The 13,799-nt window shown below is 38.1% G+C and overlaps 1 protein-coding gene across 4 annotated transcripts in view; it reads left to right on the top strand.

The window, feature by feature from the left end:
• Positions 1-13,799, top strand: part of DNAJC5B (DnaJ heat shock protein family (Hsp40) member C5 beta) — a 98,628-nt gene that overhangs the window by 22,011 nt on the left and 62,818 nt on the right. For all 4 annotated transcript variants that reach the window (XR_003903446.1, XR_003903445.1, XM_029924004.1 and 1 more), the window contains exon 2: positions 10,475-10,594. The gene's annotated coding sequence lies outside the window, so the exon portion shown is untranslated. The remainder of the gene's footprint in view (positions 1-10,474; positions 10,595-13,799) is intronic.

Below are 13,799 nucleotides of genomic sequence, written 5' to 3' on the forward strand. Positions count from 1 at the left end.
TTTACCATTGTACAACTGGGCTTTTTAATTAACTTGGCATCCTAAATGAAAGGGCCTAATTGGTCAAAAGACTTCTTTACCATTTGAATACTGGGAAATTTGTTAAAAAACCTTAGGAAATTACATAGCGCATCCTAAATAGGATTACAAATTGTTACAAATCTGAAAACTCTATTTACTAAACCAAAGTGGCAATAAAAGATCTTATTTGCCTTTGGGATCCTTTAGCAAAACCTAACTTTTTTCAACCTCAGGGAAGTTTTAACTAAGCAATCAAAGACCTGATAAAGATAAGACCTAAAGCTTTTGTCTTCTTAACAAAAGAGAAACCCTTCATTTACATAGTCTTAACAAGAGCAGATCAAAGGTCCAGAAAAACTTGTCTTTTGAAAGAGAGAAAAGCAGAATTTCAACCTTATCCTAACATACCTTTAATATTTCATTTATCCCAACCTTACACAAAAAATTCTTTTTAATGATTTCCTTACAGGAACCTTCTGCAACTTTCCTTTGTCTTTAAACTTTTCCCCAAAACCATTTCTTTCCAAACAACCAGTCTCATCTAGGACAAAATTACTTTCTTTTACCCTCAACAAAAATGTACTTTTATTTCTTATATTTTCCTTACATATCCCCAATTTCCTGCATATAGGGTTGCTTTTCTTATATTCCCATCAGTTTGAAGTACACTTAGCAGACTTTTAACTCTTAGAAAACTTAGTCTCCCATTGAGGACTTAGTAACCAGCTGAAAGGTATTTATATCAGAACTTTTCTTAGATGGTAATTTTATGAACCAATTAAGTACAAAGCAGCTTTTTAATAGTTTCAAATATCTCCAGTTGTTTTGCCACAAGTCAAAAACACAAGCATCTACAGACCTCATCCTATACCAATATATCAATCACTAGTTGTGGCTTGTGCTTTAGTTTTCATCTTGTTAGACAGCCAATGAATTCAATTTTAATTTATTATCAAGTAGAACCTTAATGTTTTAAGTTACCAAGAACCTTTAAAAAACATCTTAACAATTACTGAGACAGACCAATTTAACTGTTTCTTAAAGCAAGTACCCACTTGGAACAGAGATAACAGGAACTTATTTGTACTGTAGCAAACCAACAGACTTAGATTAATTCAAACACTGAATGAGCCCATGTGAGACACTTTGTTCCCTAGTTAATTTTGACTAGGAAGTTTGATGCAAAAATCTGACTGGGGGGGGCGGGGTCTTTTGTTTCTTATCACCTAAGGTGGAAGGAGGAACTTGTTGCCTCCTGCTGGGAGAGGCCACTTATGCAGATTGGCCTCTCCCCACCTAGTGCCTGTGGGCTAAATCTTGTGCCTTTGTCCTAGCCCCTGAGCTGGGAGGAGACAAAGAGGCATATCACACCCAAGTAGGTGCAGAAACAAAGAGTGGGAGGGGAAGCCAGAAATGTAACTAAAGAGCTCCAATACTTTTGGTTTCTCCAGGGGCAGTAATTTTCTTGGCCTTTAGGATCCTAGGAGAAATAAGAGATTTTAACCAGGGTGGGGAGGTCGAAGGTCCCATCTTCTGGCCATCCAACATCGAAGTTGGCCATTTGTTCCTGCAAAAAAAGAGATCTTCCCTTTCCTGACATCCACCAATAAATTGTGAGCTCGAATCCCAACTTTCTTGAAGTGAAGCAGAACTAGGTCTAGTGGTTTGAAGTAGACTGTCCCTTGTCCTCGTCAGTCAGAGTTAAAACCAAAAATTATACTTAGACAAACAGATGCACAGCAAACAGATGCACAGAGAGACAGACACGAGTTGGCTCTATGGCTAAGCCAAGGGCACCCAGCTTTCCCTTGCGCCGCCTGTACGACCTGTTCCAGAGAGCCACCAGAATCTGGCAAGAGATTTACTCCAGTCTCCCCCTGTTCCTAAAGAGGTTACACTGCTGCCACCAGTGAAACCTCCTACAGGCAAACCGGTTCTCTGGCTTCCCGCTGGGGTCCTAGACCCCACTCGCCCAACCTACTATAGGTGAACCGTCTCTCTGGCCTCCTGGTGGGATCCTAGATCCCACTCACCTACTTCAGACAGGTGAACCAGCTCTCCGGCCTCCCAGTGGGACCCTAGATCCCACTCACCTAACCTAATGGGGTCTCGCTGCTGCCACCAGCGAAACCCCCTGCAGGCAAACTGGCTCTCTGACCTCCTGGTGGGATCCTGGACCCCACTCACCTAATTCAGAGTGGGTCCAAGACATCTCTTGGCACCCACGCCCCCAAGCTTTCCTTGGAGCATCCACCTGGCTCCTTTGAGGCCCCACAGAGGTTGTTTCAGCCACCTCCTGCCTAGGCCCCGCACACAAGGCCCGTGCACACAAAGAACCAACCAAACAAGACTTAGACACAGACGGACAAGAAAATGAGTGCACTCACCAGCCGGAGATTAGGCCCAATGTGTTGGGGTCCCAGGAGCTCTGAGGGGGGAAATTTCCCAGCCAATGCACCATATGTAATACCCAAGTTTCCAATATCGCCCCCCAAAACCAGAGACTAGCTGGGAGGCCGAGTCATGCATGCAAAAGCAAAGGGCTTTATTATGGGCTTATATAAGATCGGGCTCGCAGACTCCACCAACACACTGGATTCACGTGGAGCGAGCAGGACCAGCCATTTTAAACTGGCTCCATGGGATTGATCTACTTAGTACTTTGTCATGAGGCCTGACCCTAAGAGAATGGAGAAGACAGAGAAAAGGAGATGCTGTAAGGAGGGTCGAGGGAATGCAGAGGCCTTAGTAGTTATTACCCAGATAGTAGTAGGGCTCTGGTGATGGTAGCCACTGACCAGTCTTTGTGTCTGTGATCTTGGACCAGCTCCAACCAATGCCCTCTAATAGTAAGGACATCCAGCAGAATGTTCATATTTCTGGAGCAACACAGAAAACTATACAGTGCATTAAGGAGTCTGGAACGACCAGAAGCAGAGCAGTTGGGGAGGCTAGGAGGCTTGCCTATGGAAGTGGTGGTGAGAGCCCTGGGAAAGGGTGACTGGGTCAACGTATAGGTGAGGGCTTTGGCTTTGGAACTATGAGGCCTGTAAGGAGATCCCAAGTTGGACATGTGCCCACCTAGATGGCAGGAGAGAGGAGACCACCAGCATCAATGCTCATCTAACCTCGAATGTCTGGAACCCATTGATGTGTGTGTGTGCAGTTGTAAAAAAATCTGCATCCAATTACATGACTCATTCAAAAAGGGATCTGTCTACCTTCGCCACCTGGGAGAGGCAGCTAAGCTTTAGCCATTCATTTCTGAGCACTTCCAACGGCACTCAGCAGAGATTAAGACTGCTCTTAGCAATGGCATGTTGCCTGGTGTGTTGCCAATAGCAAAGTACCATTTACTATACAAGATACAAGAAGGTCTTATAGAGCAAAAGTTGTGCTAATGGGTTGATTGGAATTTAGTGGGCAGCTGAAAAAGAAAACTTTGACAAAATGAGGGAAAAATGTATATCTAAAATAGAAGGCACAAGGTAACTCTTATCATTCTGATGAATAAGTTGAAGTGTACCAATGAGAAGATCCACTTTGGAAACTAGAAATTGGTGGAAGGCCATAATCCGCTTGGTGCAGTGGACCCAGAAGGCAGAGAGAACTGCTCTGCTTCCTCAGGCCTGTGACTAGATAAGAAAAGATTATCTTTGTCATTTACAATTATATTGCTGAATACAGCCATTTAACTTAACAAGGATATAAAGCCACAGAATTTGGAAGCAGAGCACTTAGATTTTACTCCAGTTCCAGTTTTTTACCATTCATAATCGTAGGTGTTCAATCTTGGGGGAAGTCACATGACCACAATTAGCCATTTATCCCTTTCTTAAAATAAGCATTGGGTATCAAATAATGTAACAACATGTGAAAACATTTAGGAAATTACCATATTAATGCAGTTACCAAATAAGTGCAGTTACAAAGTCTCTAGAGGGAGTCCTTGGCAATTCCTTCGCTTTCAAATATCTGTTACCTGAGGCTTCACTCGAAAGGGGGCTTCGGGGCACCTGGGTGGCTCAGTTGGTTAAGCCTCTGGCTTTGGCTTAGGTCATGATCTCACAGTTTGTGGGTTCGAGCCCTGCGTTGGGCTCTGTGCTGACAGCTAGCTCAGAACCTGGAGCCTGCTTTGTATTCTGTGTCTCCCTCTCTCTCTGACCCTCCCCTGTTCGCGCTGTCTCTCTCTGTCTATCAAAAATAAATAAAAAACAACAAAAAAAAAAGAAAGGGGGCTTCATTAGAGTTAAGGTAAAAATTTATCTTAAGGTCAATACTATGAAATTACCACCTAAATGCTAAACTAATAGGAATGACAATTACTATTTTGGTTTCTGTGTACTCTGTTTTCATAGGCGGTTTAGGTACATTCAGATGACAATTTGCAGAATGATCACTTTTTATTGGAAACTCTATTGTAAAGGACTTGTGCTTTGAGCAAAGTGCTTTTTGTCTTCTATCTTTTTTAGCTAATTAACTTGAGACATCTTGGAGTAAAGTGAACAGGGAAGAACTATTGGTAAAAACAAGGACCAAGAATCTGCTTACAGGCATTTTGTCAAAGAAATACTTCTGTTGGACCTGAAGCTTCCTTGGTCCTTATAGCAATTGCTTAGTGTAAATGACAAAGTTTGTTTGTCCTTTTATTTTTTTAATGTTTCCTTATTTATTTTTAAGAGAGAGAGAGAGAGAATCCTAAGCAGGCTCTGCACTGTCAGCACAGAGCCTGATGCGGAGCTTGAAGTCATAATCTGAGCCAAAATCAAGAGTTAGATGCTTAGATGACTGAGCCAGCCAGGCATCCCAACAGGGTGCTTAAATTTCACACCTGTGAAATACATACTATATTTCCTAATCAGGGAACAAGACTTGGTCAGTTTTTTTTTTTCAGTAACATAGGTCTCAGATTCAGAACTTTACTTAACCAAATAGATACTGTTCTTGACACTGAACTACATACATGGTAGACCTCATTAATTAACATGCTTAGGGTAGTTCTTTGCTTAAAGTCATTACTCCAACATTTTTTTTTCCTTGATCTTTAACACATACCATCTAGCTCAGTCACAGATTGATAAGCAAGGGAATACTGTAGGCAGTAGTCTCCTGCAATTAGACTGTAAGGTTCTGAAGCAAAACTGAAGTGAGTTAGACAGAACTTAGACCATGAAACAGCCAGCTGGTTTCAAAGCCTGGGTATACTGCTTACTGGTTGGTAAACTTGGGCAATTCATTTATAACCTCTCTTCTGTAAAATAATTTCACATTTCTCTTTTGTAAAATAAGGATATGAAAGTACCGCCTTATACTTTTGTAGGATTTCAGTGAGGTAACCTAGTTAGCAAGTTATTACTACCATCATCATTATCACCATCACCACCTCTGAATCCCTCACAACCTCTAATATAGTACTCTGCACTGTGTAACAATAGGGGAGTAATTTCCCTTTGTTGTACAACTGATTCTACCTACTAATGAATTATAGATTTCAGATGAAATCTACCAGGATGGCACATTCAAATTCTTAAAGCACCACCAGTGTACTGTGTTGCAATGTTAGGGGGCGAGAGAGAGTAACTTAACAATTGCTCAAACCCTAACCCTAGAAAACAGTCATTAGATCTGTGTTTATAAAAGTTCCTGGCATAATGTTGGCATACTGTAGTAGACTCTGATAAAAGGCCTGAGAAGTAAAAAGGTTCATATTCCACTACTGTTTTACAGAGAAGACACAGGCTTATAGTGACTTGCCCAAAGTCCAAGAAATAGGAATGTTGTCTTTGGATAGTCCTTTCTAAGTTAAATTATGCAAAGTCAAATTCTATTTTCTGTTTAATAACACAGATACGATTATCTTCGGTAACTGTTTTCTTAGGAAACCCAGGCAATGGAAAATTCCTCCAGAGAGCTGTTTAGTTAGCAGATGTTTTCCATGTTACTTAACTGAGAGGTCTCTGCCCATAAGATCTGGGGAATAAGGGAAGTGATGAACAGTGGCTTTCTACCTGGGCAGCTGTTTAGAAACCCCCAGAACCCCGAAAATGCCTGAGTGTAGCTCAACTCTGAGATTTTACTTCAAGATAACTCAGAGATTTTGCTCTGGAATAATCTGGTGGGGCCTATGCATCAGAATTCTTAGAGTCTTTCTAAGCTATTCCAGACAGAGTTCCCATCTAGTTCTTTCTCCATAGCCTCCTATGATTCTATATTCTAATGCTTTCTATGTGCATTATAGATTTAGGGACATTAAAATGCCATCCTCTTTGTAACTTATTTTTTTAATTTTGGAAGATTATGAAACATGAGAGGAATTAAATAATTTGCTCTTCTAAACCATATGCAAAGACTTGATTTTACAAAAGAAATGTCAGGATTGTTCTGTAGTTATATCTGAGATACCACTGGTGTGGTAGCCAACAGTCTCTTCATTTTACATGATCAAGCAATCACCTGTCTTATTCCTTTCTAAATTCACTTAACAGAATGAAGCTTGCCCAAAAGACTCTTCCCTTTGCAATTTATAGAATGAGGGGTCCCTGAGTGGCTCAGTCAGTTGAGTGTCTGACTTTGGCTCGGGTCATGATCTTGCAGTCCTTGAGTTCAAGTCCTGAGTCCAGTTCTTGCTGACAGCTCAGAGCCTGGAGCCTATTTTGCATTTTGTGTGTGCCTCTCTCTCTGCCCCTCCTCTGCTCAAGCTCTGTCTCTCTCTCTCTCTCAAAAGTAAATAAACATTAAAAAAATTTACAGAATGATAGCCTGAATTCCATGCATTGTAATAATAACACAAACAATGTAGATAGGTAATAAAAATAGTAACAACGATATTGATAATTTTGCTTTTGTTCATTGTGTTGGGCTCTTTCAATTAGGATTTGTTGGGGCTATGTGCCCTTGCACATCACATGTTCAAAAATGAGGGATAGTTGCACCTGCAGAGATATGAAATTTAAATGAAAATGAAATACTGTATACTCTAATTTTTATGATTAAATTTTTTAAAAATTTATTTATTTAAATAATCTCTGCATCCAGCATGGGGGTCAAACTCACAACCCTGAGATCAAGAATTGCATACTCTTCTGAATGAGCCAGCCAGGAGCCCCTCTAATTTTTATGATTAACAGATTATTTTGGTTAAATATCCAAATTCATCTGGTACCTGCTGCAGATTCTCTGCTGATGTACTAGTCATTTCTTATAAAACACTAACCCCATGCAATAACAGAGAGAGGTAGTTAAAAGGTCTCTGGGAGCACCTCAGGGAATGGTGAAGACCTCATAAATACACAGGGAAAACTGGCATGTAAACTACTCCCTCTTCGCCACATACTTCCCAGGGGCCACTTTTGTCTAATCATGGAATAACTTCTAAGCTCTCCTCTTCAAACCTGAATGATTCAATTGACAATATTACAATACACTTAGTGCACAAATTTTGCATTATTTGTGTGCTTGCCATGAGTTATTCCCTTTTACAAACATCATTTGAAATTCACCGCTTCTAGAAAGCCTTCCCTTTCTAGGTTAAGTGGTATTTGATCCCATTAATCTCTGGCTATACTTTTAGATAATATATCAGAAGCCATATATGTATCAGTATGTGTTGATATCCTATGTATGAGAGCACATGTCAGCATGTTTCTTTATTCTCTACTTTAAGCACCCAGAGATAGTATGCTCAGTGGAGAATACTCTTGCAATAGCCCAGAATATATTTTGCATCTACCAGCAACCCCTTCATTTAGCTCTTTTCAGATCTCTGTTTGGTTATTTTTGTTCAGGGAAGGTTTCTTTGACCTCTGTTAACACTGATTTGATTGGTCTTGTAACATCTTGCCAAAGTTTCTTGTATATACTTATTTGAATGATCATTTGATTAATATCTGCCTTTCTTGGTACGCTGTAACTCTGTGACCCACAAAGCCAGAGCTTACAATTGATTTTGTTTACCCGTATATTTTTAGCATTTAGCCTGGAGCTAGCAGGTGACTAGTTGCTGAATGACTAGATGAAATAGAACCTGGGTTTTCTCTTTGAAACACAGCTACAGTTCTACTTCACACAAGAGTTTTGCAATACTTACTTTTAGAACTCATAGCTTAGGTAATACATTAAAAAATTTAAAAATAATGATTAAGATTTAAGAAGTGGTTAATTATACAAAAGTAATGAATTTTACCAAAAATATTAAACTGAATTTGAAACAAAAACTGTCCTTTTAAAAAAGTCACCCATAATCTCATATTATTATAGCAATTATTTTTATTTCATCAAAGGATGCTGTCCTTAAGTTGATATGATTTTAATTTTGAATGTCTTTAGCTTCCCTTCCCCTACCCACTTCTCTGCATGATGATAGGCTGCTTCCTAAACTCTGGCTGTAAGTCAGGATCTATGGGAAGTAGCCTTTTAAAATTCCTTTGTATCTAAAAAAAATCAACACTATCTAGAGGCAAGAGTGCTCTGAAAGGTTCTCACAAAATAACTCTAGGCTTTCTACCTGTTGTGCCAAGCAGCACACTTAAACACTGCCTTCAGCTTCAGGAATCACACCCCATTGTCTCAAATTCAGAGTAATACCTGCTTCATTTAAGACTTTTTTCAGTCATAGGATCTTAGTCAAAAATCATAAGAATTGTCCTTGCATTTGACCTTTTGTTGCATACAAAAAAAGCATTTTTTAGTTAAAAAATTTTAAATGTTTATTTATTGTGTGTGAGAGAGAGAGAGAGCAAGCAGGGGAGGGGCAGAGAGAAAGGGAGACAAAGAATGCAAAATAGGCTCTAGGCTCTGAGCTACCAGCACAAAGTCTGATGTGGGGCTTGAACTCACAAACCATGAGATCATGACCGGAGCCAAAGTCAGATGCTTAAATGACTGAGCCACTCAGGCACCCTTAGAACATTTTTTAAACAAGAGATTCCTTGATTCTTTTTTTTTAGGGTTTTTTTTTTTTCCATTTTGAGAGAGAGAGAGAGCGAGAGACAGAGCAAGAGCAAGAGCGCAGCACACTTCCATGTGATGAGAGTAGGGCACAGAGAGAGGGAGAGAATCTCATGAACTGTGAGATCATGACCTAAGCGGAAACCAAGAGCCCAAGAGTTGGACGCTTAACTGACTGAGCCACTCAGGTGCCCTGATTCCCTCATTCTTAAAACTACCACATTTACTATTATGGCTCAGTGCCTCTTGACCAAGATTAGACTAAAATGTTCAAATATGAAAATCATTGGATTAATATATTGAGCAATTAAAGTCTCCTCCTTATAGATGTTACATGGTCTTTCCAGTATATTTTAAATTATTATAGTTGACATTTAATGTTATGTTAGTTTTAAATGTATAATATAAAGAATTGACAATTATATACATTATGAATTGATCACAATAAGTGTAGTTATCATCTGTCACCATATGACATTCTTACATTATTACTGAATATATTCCCTATGCTATACTTTTCATCCTGTGACCTCATTTATTTTACAATTGGAAGTTTGTACCTCTTAATCTACTCCCCTTTGGCAACCATCAGTTTGTTCTTTGTACTTAGAAGTCTGTCTCTGTTTTAATTGTTTTGTTTTTTTTAGATTCCACATATAAGTGAAGTCATATGGTATTTTTCTTTGTCTGACTTATTTCACTTAGCATAATACCCTTTAGGTCCATCTATGTTGTCATGAGTGGCAAGATTTCATTATTTTTTATGGCTGAGTAATATTCCAGTGTGTGTATGTGAGTGTGTGTGTGTGTGTCTTCTCTATCCATTCATCTACTGATGAATACTTAGGTTGCTTCCATCTTGGCTACTGTAAATGATGCTATAGTAAACATGAGGTGCATCTTTTTGAATTAGTGTCTTCATTTTTTCCTGAGTAAATATAGAAGTAGAATCACTGAATTATATGGTATTTGTGTTTTTAATTTTTTTGAAGAAACTTTACTGTTTTCCATAGTCTGTAACCAATTTATATGAGAATATAAATTGCCAATGATGCACAAAGGTTCCCTTCTCTATATATCCTCATCAATACTATTTATTTCTGTATATTCTCTTTTTAAAATTTTTTAATGCTTATTTATTTTTGAAGGAGAGAGAGACAGCATGAGTGGGGCAGGGGCAGAAAGAGGGAGACACAGAATCTGAAACAGGCTCCAGGCTCTGAGCTGTCAGCACAGAGCCTGATGTGGGGCTCAAACTCACAAACTGTGAAATTATGACCCAAGCCGAAGTCAGATGCTTAACCAAGTGAGCCACCCAAGTGTCCCTCTGTATACTCTCTTAATTGGAAGTTCTGAGGCAGTTCCATAGCAGCATTTGATTGAGCCAAGCACCAGTTCACTAATGATCAACAGTAAATGTAGCATATTTTTTGGTATCACTTGGTGCCTTGTAATGGCAACCTTTACTATCATGCATATTTTATTTTCTCTTTGTTATGTTTTCCAGAGGGATAACCAATTGGCTGATGGAGTAACAAATGAAAAGTAATCTGACTCCACTGACCTGCTTAACCCTGGATGAGAACAATGGAAAGGAGTAGCCTTTTGCTTTGAAACAGTGGAACAGGTATGGAATAGCTCCTTTCATTGTTGCTTTCCTTTATTTCTTTGTACATCTATTTCCAGACCAGTTAAAAACAGCAAGTCGTTCCTGTTTTGAGAACAAAGAATCGGAGTTATAGGAACAGGTACTGTGGGTTATTTCTAACATTTCCGAGTGGTCCCATCTTCAAGTTGCTGTTTATATAAGTACCAGTGTGATTAAGAGATAATTATTTTTCTATAACAAGTAATTATGCTAAGGAGAATTTTGCTTTTTAAAATGTAGGCTTAGCATTTTGGATACAATGTTATTTGAATAAGGAAATTTTGCTTCACTAAATAGATTTCAATGGAGGAATCATAGAAGTAATAAGAAAACAGCAAAGCATGTTGGTTTCACCAATGACAGCCATTGAAAGTGCTTTTGTTGTGTTTAGTGATCTAATTTTCTTTCCCACAGTCATTTTTTCAGTCTTGAAGGAACCTTTTCAAGAAGGGTATAGTTTGATTTTTTCCATTTTTCAGAATTCACATAATAGATATAGGTGAATCATCTTTTGCTCTGAAAGGAACATTTTATGTCAACATGAAAAATTTAAAACAGCATTTGTAAAACTCCTGGAATTAGAAACTTTGAAGTAAGTATTTATTTTGAATTGGATGCCCATCATCATCAGAGTGCTGAAACTTCTTTCAATTATATCTATTATCAAAAGACAGATGAGCTGTATGTGGTTTAGTGGTGACTGATCAGTAGTCAGTGCTTTAAGAAATTATGATATTAATGGCATTGTAATGTACCAAAAAGAAATTTAAGTTCAGAAGATTAAATATCATGTACTGGATGATCAAAATTAAATTACTTAATAATTTTGCATAACAACACTTTTTTCTATATTGGATGGCTAATAGATGAGGGACTATGAATAAATTAATAAAGACCTGAATTTTACATTGGAATATTAGAATTCAAAAGGCTACAAAAAAAGGATTCATAAAAATTATATTTTACATAAGGAATTAAAAAAGGGTATGGCTCCATTATTTAGTTTAAGGTTATTTAAGGAGAGTTTTTAAAAGATGTTTTGACTATCACTATGTAGTTAGTATGTTCTCAGGGCATATATTTATGTTTATACATTTTTATACAACTAAGTTTTTCAATGAATTACACTGTTGAATTTGAAACTAGATGTCATCTACATCAATAATGTATGAAGTCTGGTTTCTATATCAGCATAGAGACAGAAAAGGAGCCATGTTGTTGCTGTTTGATATACAGAGAGCAAATCTGTAGCTTTTTGGTCCCTTTATGTTATAATCTGTAGAGTCTGCTAACGACTCACCACAGTGACCAACTATTGACCAGCCTTCTTTTTAGTGTGTTCCAATACTGGTGTAAAAGGGTTTGTTTTTTTTTTAGTACTTTAATCAACAGACATTATCTGTTTGAAAGGTAAATAGGGAAAAGAAGGTGAAACAATAATTTCCAAACTCTTTATAACAATCCACTCTGAATATTGTTCAATCTGTACCATAAAGTAAGTCAGCTACTGGATTTTATTTAGGAAGGATAGATTACAGTGTGATTGGATTTCTAAAAAAACATGATTTGAAAAAATACATAAACCAAAGTAATAGCAAGTTTTCCTGGGTGTGAATTTCTATGTATGAAATTATGTGAGAAGTAGAATCTGCCTTCCTTTTTTCCTTTGGGAAGAGGGTTATGGATAAAAGGATAAATCCTAGGCTGTTACCATGACTATTCTCTGGAAAGGATTGAGGAGAGCCCCCAACTGACCCCATCTCTCTTGTTCTACACCTGGGATAAGTTTGAAGGGAGTAGTTTTAGAAAAAAAAAAAAAGTCCCAGTCACAATGTCAGAATGTCCTGCCTCCTCTTTCAGCCGCCAAACCCAGAAGTCCTCTTTTCTGTTGATTTATGCAAATAAATGGTCAAGAGAGCCACTGGCTATGTAGAGCCACCGGCTACCTAGGCAGATCCAAGGTTAGGCTTACATGCAAGAGCTACAATAGAAATATATGCTAAGTTCTACAGAAATAAGTGGTAGTATTATTATCAGCTCAGACTTCATCTTTTCTGTGAAGTTCTCCCTAATATTCCCATTCGAGTTAACCACTCACTTTTTATTTAGTTACCCAAGAGACATTTATCATACATCTAATATATCCCAGGCACAATGCTGGGCCTCCATTGGCACAAAACAGAATCTCTGTCCTCCAGAAAATTCCTTCTTGCTCTGTCCTCAGTACGTGTTTAACCTCTAAACAATAGTTTCATTATTGGCTTACAGTTTTGTATCTCATATTAGTTTGAAATCTCCCCTAAAGACTTGGCCAGCATTGCAGGCTTTGAACAATTGAACTTTCTGCTGTGGGTATTGCCATAATCTGTTTAGCATATTATCTTCAGTAACCTGTAAGTCCTTTTCCTGGATTTGTGACAGCAAGACCCAAGTAGGAAGGAATCAAAGCTGGTCACAGAGCATGATGCTCACAACTGTGAAAATTGTGCCTGTTTTGTTAAAATTGATTTTAGGACTATCTGTTGATTTATGGGAGCCATGAAATCTCTCTTTTTTAATGAGAGATGGATGAACAATGAATACATCTTTTCCCTCAAATTGAAACAGTTTCTTTGGAATGCTGAATACAATGATAAGTAGATTAAAAAAAATAACTGTTTGTCTTATTTTTATTTCTTCTTAGTGCTAGCTTGCCACAAACTTTCTTTATGAAAGGGTCTTAAACTAGATTTATCACTGCTCCTTTTATCTGTATTAGTAATGTCTACACGATACATTTATATGAATCTGTTTGAATATTTTAATATGTTATTGTTATTTTCCCCAACATATTCATTCACAAGTATCAGGAAGCCACATTCAATTTAAAGGATGAGTAGGTGCAATAATTTAAGATTATCCTGGTTTGGAAGTGCTTGGGGAACCACTGGTGCTGTCTAATTGGGAAAGTACATGACACTTAGGAATTTTGGTTAACAGTGACCCAAACCTAGCTAAAATATGCTCAAAAGAGAAAACGTGTATAAATCTGTGTATGGGGAAGAATTTTATTGTCTCAATCCAAGGAAGAGCTGATTGACAATCTGTGAGAGGGCAAGAGTTGCAAGTGGACCCTGACACAACTAGAACCATGGGATTGAACTCTACTGGCTCTCCTCTCTCCATCTTCCAGCCACTATTCCTC

This window comes from Suricata suricatta, chromosome 15 (genome assembly GCF_006229205.1).
Source record: "Suricata suricatta isolate VVHF042 chromosome 15, meerkat_22Aug2017_6uvM2_HiC, whole genome shotgun sequence".
Lineage (NCBI taxonomy): Eukaryota > Metazoa > Chordata > Mammalia > Carnivora > Herpestidae > Suricata > Suricata suricatta.